The 11,558-nt window shown below is 38.5% G+C and overlaps 1 long non-coding RNA gene across 2 annotated transcripts in view; it reads right to left on the reverse strand.

Moving 5' to 3' along the window:
* The window catches only part of LOC108281380, a 28,394-nt gene that overhangs the window by 2,434 nt on the left and 14,402 nt on the right, over positions 1-11,558 (reverse strand). The gene's annotated exons all lie outside the window — the stretch shown is intronic.

Consider the following 11,558-nt stretch of genomic DNA (forward strand, 5'->3'; position numbering starts at 1 on the left):
TCACCGTGTTGACCAGGATGGTCTCGATCCCTTGACCTCGTGATCCACCCGCCTCGGCCTCCCAAAGTGCTGGGATTACAGGCGTGAGCCACCGCACCCGGCGGTTTATTTTCAAATAACCTGTATATCCTGAAAGCAACTGCTACTGCCCACCTTGAGATGGCGTGAGTATCTGCTTTTCTTTTCAACAAAATGCCCTAACTAAAAGAGAAGCCAATAGGAATACTTTGCTGAGGAAGTGTTTAATCTGGAGTCTGAGAAATAAATGGGTGCAGTAAACGGGGCCAAAGTTCACACATGTTGTGTATTATCCTCCCATTCTAGTTTGCGCTCCACTTTACGAGGAAAAAGAGAGGGAAGGTCCAAAGAATTCTAAGGAGAGTGTAATTTAGGCTGTCAGCAATGGGATAATAAATTTTAATCCCTGGGAGACAGACAGTACTCTGTTAACACTGATTAATCTTGAGTGAGTACGGGGTAAACATCATTCAGTTTTGACTTAAAATTATTTTATCATTATTATTATGATTATTATTACTTTGAGACAGAGTTTCATTCTTGTTGCCCAGGCTGGAGTGCAATGGCAAAACTTCAGCTCACTGAAACCTCCGCCTTCTGGGTTCAAGCGATTCTTCTGCCTCAGCCTCCTGAGTAGCTGAGATTAGAGGCACTCGCCACCACACCCAGCTAATATTTTGTATTTTTAGTAGTGATGGGGTTTCTCCCTGTTGGCCAGGCTGGTCTTGAACTCCTGACCTCAAGCAATTCACCTGCCTTGGCCTCCCAAAGTGTTGGTATTTCACATGTGAGCTACTGTGCCTGGCCCAGTTTTCACTTTTAAAAATATGTGTTCCACAATGGTTGAACTAATTTACACTCGCACCAAGAGTGGAAGACAGTGTGGTGATTCCTCAAGGACCTAGAAATAGAAATTCCATCTGACCCAGCAATCCCATTACTGGGTATATATCCAAAGGATTAGAAATCGTTCTACTATAAGGACACATGCACACGAATGTTCATTGCAGCACTGTTTACAATAGCAAAGACCTGGAACCAACCCAAATGCCCATCGATGATAGACTGGACAGGGCAAATGTGGCACATATACACCATGGAATATTATGCAGCCATAAAAAATGATGAGTTCGTGTCCTTTGTAGGGACATGGATGAACCTGGAAACCATCATTCTCAGCAAACTGACACAAGAACAGAAAATCAAACACTGCATGTTCTCACTCATTGGTGGGTGTTGAACAATAAGAACACATGGACACAGGAAGGGGAGCATCACACATTGGGGTCTGTGGGGGGGGAACTAGGGGAGGGATAGTGGTGGGTAGGGAGTTGTGGAGGGATAACATGGGGAGAAATGCCAGATATAGGTGATGGAGAGGAAGGCAGCAAACCACATTGCCATGTATGTACCTATGCAACAATCTTGCATGTTCTTCACATGTACCCCCAAACCTAAAACACAATAAAAAAATTATATATATATGTAATATATGTCATTGGGGTTTCTGTAAAGTAAGCATGTATTGTTTCAGTAAATACAATGAAAATAAAAATTATGTAGTTGTCTCTGTCAAATATGATATAAATGTGAAAAGCAAAAAAGTTGAATAGTAAAAATGTAAGAAATGCCTTTAGAATTAATAAGTTGAGATTCAAAGCAACCAAAATGTCAGCTGTGATTTACTTAAGATCTTTCTGGAATGTGTGACTAGATTGTGGTGGTGTAGAGATGCACTCAAGCCAAGGCATGAGTTAGAGTTGGCGCCACAGTCCAGGCTGACGCAGGGCCATGGAGAGCCAGTCTAGGTTCAGGGCTGGGAGGAGGATAACAGATACAATGCATGTCAGGTAGGCTTGATGATGCCTCCCATCAGCTAGAGTGTGGGAGGCATGACAAAGGAAAGCTAAACATGGCTTCCAATTCCCGACTTCAGCAATTAGGCTGATATTAATTAATACTTTGCCTCAGAACGTAAATGCAGATATGTTATGGATAGCCTACTTCAAAAGAAAATGCAATAGGGTTGTTTTGAATTAAACACACACATATAAATTCTCAAGTAATGAGGAATAAGAACTGGAATTACAAACGTTTTAAAAATGTTTTAAAAGATTAAGAGAGTTGCCCCAGACAGTGTTCTAAAATTTTGTTTACAAGAGAATATATATGGGGGGTTATGGTTGTAACATGAGAAGGGAAGAGAGAATAGAACAAGCTGCTCCTTGCTCACTTTTAATTCTTTTCCACCATTCCAGGGAATTACTGGAATTGAGTTGCTTGGATGCTACCACGTGAAACGCAGACCTGCCGTGACCCCCATTTAAGTGGTGGAAGGTGGAGAGCTGTACCGCTGGAGCTGGCTGAACCTCAAATCAAACTGCCTGAAACCAGAGCTCTAATGCTGACAAGTTACGTATGTTCTGTTTGCTAGTGTCTTGATAGGAACACATTTCATTTTAAGTCATCTACATTTAACATAAATATTTAATCAAAGTTGCCAAGTATGCTTTGAAGCATCAGGCAACAGTCATTTTTCAACTCAGGTGTCTAGACTAATCAAACTTTAAGAAAGAGTGCAACGTTCATAATGACACCATCATTTTATTGAATCATTCCAGTTAAATTTGATTTCAGTGCAGAAATCACAACATTTGCTTTTCTCTGATAGAAATGCAGCTCAGAGCTATAATTTTCATTTTGATTGAAGGGTATACAGCTTGTGGTGTTTGGGGCTCCACATGAAATTCAAAACTATGTGACTCTGATTCAGACCCATATTCTGTGACCCTTTCTTTAAACTGAGAAAGGAAAGGGGAAACATTTTTGACACCAATTCTCCACCTCCCCACTTTTGTCAGGCTAAATTTCTGCTCTGCTGCAAGAGGTAAATCCTTTGCTCAAGCTGTTGAACTGCGCAGATAATACCTCCAAAATATTATTGTCGAACTATCAAGAGAATGATGTTATTGGAGGTTGTATTCCTTCGCTGACTCCCAGAGTTGAGATGAAGATCAAGTTAGATGATATACACGGATGCTATTGACGGAATCACTCTGAGAAAGAAACTATAAAAATGTTCAACCTTCCATTACAATCTTATTGAAAGCAGCATTTGTTTGTTTGTTCCACTAACTTTTCTAAAATTCTTTAAAGAACACATTTGATTATATTGAGATATACACTTTTTGATATTGCCTGACTCATAAAAAAGTTACATTTGGACATTTTTAAAGTATGTGAGAACAATAAGAACATGTGGACTCAGGGAGAGGAGCATCACACACTGCGGGCAGTTGGGGGGGTGTAGGGGAGAGACAGCACGAGGTGGGGAGGGATGGGAGGGTGGGGAGGGATAACCTGGGGAGAAATGCCAGGTATAGTATGCACCCAAAGTAAAATAAAATTTTTTAAAAAAGTATGTGAGTTTTCAGTACTAACAGACTATTAAAACGGAGTTCCTTTGGTTTGGAGCAGAGATTTTAGAACCAAAACGAATTTACAAGAAAAACAAACAAACCAACCCATTCAAAAGTGGGCAGAGGATATGAACAGACACTTTTCAAAAGAAGACATTTATGAGGCCAACAAACATATGAAAAAAATGCTCAACACTGGTCATTAGAGAAATACAAATCAAAACCACACTGAGATACCATCTCATACCAGTTAGAATGGTGATCATTAAAAAATCTGGAGAAACAGATGCTGGAGAGGATGTGGAGAAATAGGAACACTTTTACACTGTTGGTGGGAGTCTAAATTGGTTCAACCATTGTGAAAGGCAATGTGGTGATTCCTCAAGGACCTAGAAATAAAAATTCCATTTAACCCAGTAATCCCATTACTGGGTGTATATCCAAAGGATTATAAATCGTTCTATTATAAAGACACATGCACATATGTGTTCATTGCAGCACTGTTTACAATAGCAAAGACCTGGAACCAACCCAAATGCCCATTGATGATAGACCAGACAAGGAAAATGTGGCACATATGCACCATGGAATACCATGCAGCCATAAAAAACAACGTTTGTGTCCTTTGTAAGGACATGGATGAATCTGGAAACCATCATTCTCAGCAAACTGACACAAGAACAGAAAATCAAACATCGCATGTTCTCACTTATAGGTGAGTGTTGAACAATGAGAACATATGGACATGGGGAGGGGAGTATCACACACTGGGGTCTGTTGCGGGGAATAGGGGAGGGACAGAGGGGTGTAGGGAGGTTGGGGAGGGATAACATAGGGAGAAATGCCAGATATAGGTGATGGGGGGGGATGGAGGCAGCAAACCACACTGCCATGTGTGTACCTATGCAACAATCCTGCATGTTTTGCACATGTACCCCAGAACCTAAAGTGCAATAAAATACATATATATATATATGTAGGTTTTATATATATATATATATATATATATATATATATATTTTTTTTTATATATATATATATATATATATATTTTATGTTATATATATATATATTTATATATATATATTAGGTTTTATATATATATATATATATATATATTTTATATATATATATATATATATATATATATATATATATATATAATAAAATAAATAGTGGCAAAAATGAAAATCAAAAGAATGTTTTCAAACCTAAGTAGAAAAGGTTTGGTGCAATTTTCCAGCAGTAAGTCCCAGAAGAAAGCCTTGCCCAAGGTTTAGCCAATGGGGCAATTGCTTACGCAAGGCTTTGATGTTTTTTCTAGTCCAAATATATTTCCGTGACCAATGCATGGGGTAGTGTGACAGGAGGCAGCCAGCCAGGTAAAACCATGGCTGTGAAGTAATGACCTCAGGTTCAGAGAAGGAAAACTGTATACACTCACACGGAACGACTAGTAAATAGATCAGATCCCAAACATCCTGGTTCATAAGCCGCGTGCAGAGGACGTGCTCAGCATTGGGCTGCATGCTCTTCCCTGCCAGGTGCAGACATTCCTGCTGAGTTGATTGAGGTCAGATGTTTTCCATCAGAGGGTGTCTGGCCATCAGGTCCCCAGGAAGTTGTGTGAAATTGGCAACAAAAGATAGAAAGTAGGCTGGTGGCATCTGTGGGTTTCAATACACAAAATTCTAAAATCCAAATATCTGGAAGTCCAGAATTGTCTGTGTAAGTTTGAGGCAAAGGTGAAGAGGACACCAAATGACCAAGAGTGGGTAAGCTGGTGTCGACAGATCAGGAACCGAAGATGGCATGGCAGTGAGCATGTGTCCTGAAGGGCCGGGGCTGGATGGATGTGGCATAGAGGAGTTGCAAGGCTAGAAATGCACGCAGCCAGACGCTAGGTTTCAAAAGGCGACATATTTTAAGATGTGGTAAAATTTTTTTGACCAGTTTTAAGCTGTTTTTTCTAAATTGTGTAAGCTTCAGACCCCCTAAACCTAGACACAGCCCTGAGTACATGTGTCTGGAGTGGATTGGATGTTTGCAGGATTTGTATACAGCAACTCACATCAGACAATAGCCTCTTATGGACACAGCATCCCACCGGTGCCTGTTAACACTGCTTCTGTGGAGTCGTGATCTGAATGTTGACTGTAGGTGTAATGTATTTTGTAATTTAAGTTAACATTTAGCATTTTTACCAACCTTGGCTTGGGGACTTTAGGCCACAGTGAAATGGCAAATTTAAAATAACATACAATGATGGGCAATTTAGATGAAACATTTTACTTTCCAGTATTAAATTTAAAGAACAGGTTGAGTGTCCTTTATCCAAAATGCTTAAGACCAGAAGTATTTTGAAATTTGTATTTGTTTAAAAAATTTTGGAATGTTTGCATTATACTTCCTGGTTGGGCATTCTGAATCCAAAAATCCAAAATCTGAATAGTTTCAATGAGTATTTTCTTTGAGAGCGTCTTATCAGTACTGAAAAAGATTTGAATTTTGTAACATTTCATATTTGGGGCTTTTGGATTTTCAACCTGTACCAGTTTTGTACCTGCAAGCTCATATCTCCTCTTTCCCTAGTGCGGTCAGAAGGCTTCCAGTAAAAATCCACAGCGTATTTCTGTATTCACGCATTTGGGAGATGATTCATCCCTAAAAGACAGCTCAAGGCCTCTTCAAGAATCTTCCAACTTTCTCATTTCCTGCAGTTCTATATATTTTCATCTGCTACTGAAAAAGCAAACCAAATATTATGATTTGCTGTTTATTGAAGCATGCATTTTTCTCTGGAACAGTGTTTTATGAGTGTGTGTATATACCCGGGCATGCATGGGTGTGTATAGTTTACATTGTATAATTCGTTTGTTGACTTACGTTTGTTTCTATTTTAATAGTTCCATGGAGCAGAGGTCTTAACTATATCAGGCTGATTCATACATTTGATATTTTGTATTTTACACAAACTTAGTGCTAATGGTGATCTATTTTTCTTAGTTTTAGAAAACTGAAAATTAGACTTGATTTTCCTAGTTCAGAGAGTAACTCCTTTATCAACTTCGATATAAGGTGTTTCTTGATATCAAACAAAAATTATTAATATTGACCATTTACCTTTAGAGAATTGGGTTTTGGAATTTAATAAATATTTTTGAAAATTATAGGTAAATTTTACCAAGTATGTATATATACATATACACAGCCCTATACAGCTGTGTTATTGAGGAATTTTCTAAATGGCTTATTTCCATGCATTTTGAGAATGAAAGTTTTAGAGATATTAAAAAAAGTAAGCAGCAGAATCCCATAGACTTGTCAGCCAAAGGTGAGCTCATCTTCCTCAACTCCTGTTGCTCACCGACTAAAATCTTTTTTTTTTTCTTTTTCCAAAAAGTCAAGAACTAAGAAAGGATATTTTTCAGGAAACACTGCAAGTTACAGTTTAGAGAACATTTAATCCATCTGAAGATTGGAGGTAATCCTATTCCAACAACAATCTTATGTTGGTTATTTCCTAACAGGAATGAAAGAAAATCTGAGTGGAAAAAAATCCCCAAAATTTAAATGATAAACTTATATTCATTGAAATAATAACTCAAAAAATAGATTGAAGTTGATGGGTATTATGTGCTAGTTGCTAGGGATACAAAGATGATTAAAATAAACTCATATTAAAATCTGTTAAACCTGTAAAATAAAATAAATTAAAATCTGATCTTCAAAGAGTTAGATATATAAGCAAAATAATTACGCTGTAGGGAAAGTGACAGCCTTGGGTTAGGGCAGGTGTATAGGGAAGCACTTCTCAATTGCTTCGCTAGGTTTTTTCACTTATTCTCGAAATATCGGTGTGCCTCAGTATTTTCTACCTGCCCATTTCCTCTTTACAGACTACTAGAAAGTCTTGGCTGGGCGTGGTAGCTTAGGCCTGTAATCCCAGTATTTTGGGAGGCCGAGGCAGGCGGATCACAAGGTCAAGAGATCGAGACCATCCTGGCCAACATGCTGAAACCCCGTCTCTACTAAAAATACAAAAATTAGCTGGGCGTGGTGGCGCACGCCTGTAGTCCCAGCTACTTGGGAGGCTAAGGCAGGAGAATTGCTTGAACCCAGGAGGTGGAGGTTGAAGTGGGCCCAGATTGTGCCTCTGCATTCCAGCCTGGCGCCTGGCGACAAAATGAGACTCTGTCTCAAAAAAAACAAAAACAAAACAAAGTCTTGTGTGAGATTGGTCTTAATTGGCAGCTGTAAGCTGAGAATGTCCACATCTCTGTCTCCGGCCCAGATTCTGTGCTAAGGGCCAGCCCCATGTATTCCACCTTGCATTAGCCATTTGCCAAGTAGACAGCTTAGACCCCTTTCATGTTCATAATGGGGAAAACAAAACTCATCATGCCCAATTCTTTCTCTCAAATTTATGTCCTCTCTGATCTCAATCATTTATTCATTCTTCACACACACACACACACACACACACACACACACACACACAAATGCATGCATGCATGGACGCATATATAACTTGTCAGATACAGAATCAGTTATTAAGAATAAAAGTTTAACAGACCAAAATATGCATTCATGGAGCTTATAATTTTTACACACAAAACTGAATTATCAGTTACTATTGTGATAAATACTTTGAATTATGGAGAGTTCTAATCAAGACAGAAAATAGTAGCCCAGGTTACTTAGCAGACATATTACTAGCTTTGGTTGAGAAGTGAAGAAAGAACTCTTCAATAAGTTGTATTCCAGTGAGCAATTGTCCCCCATCATATTGTATTTTATTATAATATCCCTTATCATATTTGTGATTATTTGATAATTTATTTGTTTACTCCAGTGGTTCCCAAAGTGTGTCCCATGGATTCACAACACTTTCACCATGTTTACAAAAATCAACAACAATTCTTAATTAGACTAAGCCATTGCACTCTGCGATGGCTCAGGACACACTGGTGCAGTGGCAGCAAGCTGTACTAGCAGGCCATTGAACTCTTCATTGGCAATACTTGAAATAAAACAAACAAATAAATACATAAAGCCAGTTTCACTTAAGAATGTCTCTTGGCTGTGGGCGGTGGCTCATGCTTATAATCCCACCACTCTGGGAGACCAAGGCCGGCAGATCACCTGAGGTCAGGAGTTCAAGACCAGCCTGTCCAGCATGGCAAAACCCCGTCTCTACTAAAAATACAAAAATTAGATGGGCACGGTGGCACATGCCTGTAATCCCAGCTACTCAGGAGACTGAAGGAGGAGAATCGCTTGAACCCACGAGGTGGAGATTGCTGTGAGATGAGATTGCACCACTGCACCACAGCCTGGAGGACAGAGCAAGACAGTCTCAAAAAAAAAGAAAAATGTCTCTTGATGAAGTATAAAAAGTTAATTTCACTATATTTTGAGCTATTCGTACATGTATTATCAACACACTGTGCTATGAAATAGGAAGTCTGTGTTAAGCACTTCCAAAACATACCAGAATATAATGGAATTTTTGAGGAAAAGTGCTCATGAAATTAAGTCGTGAGCTGGACTAGAGACTTTTTCATAAAGAATTATTTTTACTTGAATAAATGACTGAAGACTTTTTATTTTCTTGAAAATGAATAAAGTAAGCCTATTATAAAACTGATGGTATTTTGTTGCCAATAATAAAACTAAAGATTTGTATCTGCTGTTGTCAACTTCCCAAGATTTAAAGTCTTTTGGATGACATTTGGGATGATACTAACAAATGTGATTATGTATAATGTAATCAAATGTGTCAACGTTTGGAAGTTTTTCATAAATCTGTGATTCATTATTTTTCAAATGACTAATACATGATTTTACAGAATCATGAATGGGTAAAATATCCATTCAAAGTGCTAGATGAAAGGATGTTTATATAATGGAGTCTGGAAAGTTCATTGATATGACTTCAGATCACACATTGGAATTCATCTTTATGAAGCTGCGTCCCTTCAGTGTAATATCAAAGAATATCTGAAAGGCTATTAGTGATCAAGGAAATAAGAGAGGACACAAAGAGATGGAAAAACATTCTATGCTTACAGTTAGGAAGAATCAATATTGAGAAAATGGCCATATTGCCTAGAGTAATTTATAGATTCAATGCTATCCCCATCAAGCTACCATCAACCTTCTTCACAGAACTGTAAAAAACTGCTTTAAACTTCATATGGAACCAAAATAGAGCCCACATAGCCAAGACAATCCTAAGCAAAAAGAACAAAGCTGGAGGCATCACACTACCTGACTTCAAACTATACTACAAGGCTACAGTAATTAAAACAGCATGGTTCTGGTACTAAAATAGAGATATAGACCAAAGGAACAAGACAGAGGCCTCGGAAACAATGCCACACATCTACAACCATCTGATCTTTGACAAACCGGATAAAAACAAGCAATAGGGAAAGGATTCCCTGTTTAATAAATGGTGTTGGGAAAACTAGCTGGCCATATACAGGAAGCTGAAACTGGACTCCTTCCATATACCTTATACATAAATTAACTTCAGATGGATTAAACATTTAAACATAAGAACTGATACTATAAAAACCCTAGAAGAAAATCTAGGCAAAATGATTCAGGACATAGGCATAGGCAAGGACTTCATAATTATAACACCGAAAGCACTGGCAACAAAAGCCAAAATAGACAAATGGGACCTAATTAAACTTAAGAGCTTCTGCACAGCAAAAGAAACAATCATTAGAGTGAAAGGGCAACCAACAGAATGGGAAGAAAATTTGCAATCTCCCCATCTGACGAAGGGCTAATATCCAGAATCTACAAAGAACTAAGGCAGATTTACAAGAAACAAACAAACGAACCCATTCAAAAGTGAGCGAAGGAGATGAACAGACACTTTTCAAAAGAAGATATTTATGTGGCCAACAAACATATGAAAAAATGCTCATCTTCATTGGTCCTTAGAGAAATACAAATCAAAACCACACTGAGATACCATCTCCCCCCAGTTAGAATGGCGATCATTAAAAAATCAGGAGAAAACAGATGCTGGAGAGGATGTGGAGAAATAGGAACACTTTACACTGTTGATGGGAGTGTAAATTAGTTCAACTATTATGTATGACAGTGTGGTGATTCCTCAAGGATCTAGAAATAGAAATTCCACTTGACCCAGCAATCCCATTACTGGGTATATACTCAAAGGACTATAAATTGTTCTATTATAAAGACACACACACACATGTTTGTTTCGGTGCCGTTTACACTAGCAATGACCTGGAACCAACCCAAATGTCCATCAATGATGGACTGGACAGGGAAAATGTGGCACATACACACCATGGAATACTATGCAGCCATAAAAAATGATGAGTTTGTGTCATTTGTAGAGACATGGATGAATCTAGAAACCATAATTTTCAGCTAACTGACACAAGAACAGAAAACCAAACACCACGATGAAGAATGAGAACACTTGGGCACAGGGAAGGGAACAATGCTCACTGAGGTAGGTGGGGGATGTGGAAGGGAGGGGAGGGATAGGGGATGGGGAGGAAAGGGAGGGATAAAACTGTGAGAAAGCCTGATGTAGGCAACAGGGGAGATGGAGACAGCAAACCACCATGGCATGTATGTACCTATGCAACAATCCTGCAGGATGCAGGATGTGCGCATGTACCCCAGAGCCCAAAGTACAATAAATATATATATATATATATGCCTACCTTTCTCAAGGTACATTTTCTTTATATACTTCATTGAAAAAGCATATCACAATATTTAATGCAGACACAGACACAAGAATCTAACCATCTTCTATGAAAGTGGATATTACAAAGATTTGCAAAAATGGAAAACGATAACACTCCTCATTGTTTCTATTTTTTAAATGGGGTTATATTTTCGTAAAAACAGTTTCATATTAACGTGTAATGACGTTACTGTTATTTAGAAATAAATAAATACAATCTTGTGGCTCAAGCCTGTAATCCCAGCACTTTGGGAGGCCGAGGCGGGTGGATCACGAGGTCAAGAGATTGAGACCATCCTGGTCAACATGGTGAAACCCCGTCTCTACTAAAAATACAGAAAATTAGCTGGGCATGGTGGCGCGTGCCTGTAATC

Source organism: Cebus imitator, unplaced genomic scaffold (assembly GCF_001604975.1).
Source record: "Cebus imitator isolate Cc_AM_T3 unplaced genomic scaffold, Cebus_imitator-1.0 Scaffold225, whole genome shotgun sequence".
Classification (NCBI taxonomy): Eukaryota; Metazoa; Chordata; class Mammalia; order Primates; family Cebidae; genus Cebus; species Cebus imitator.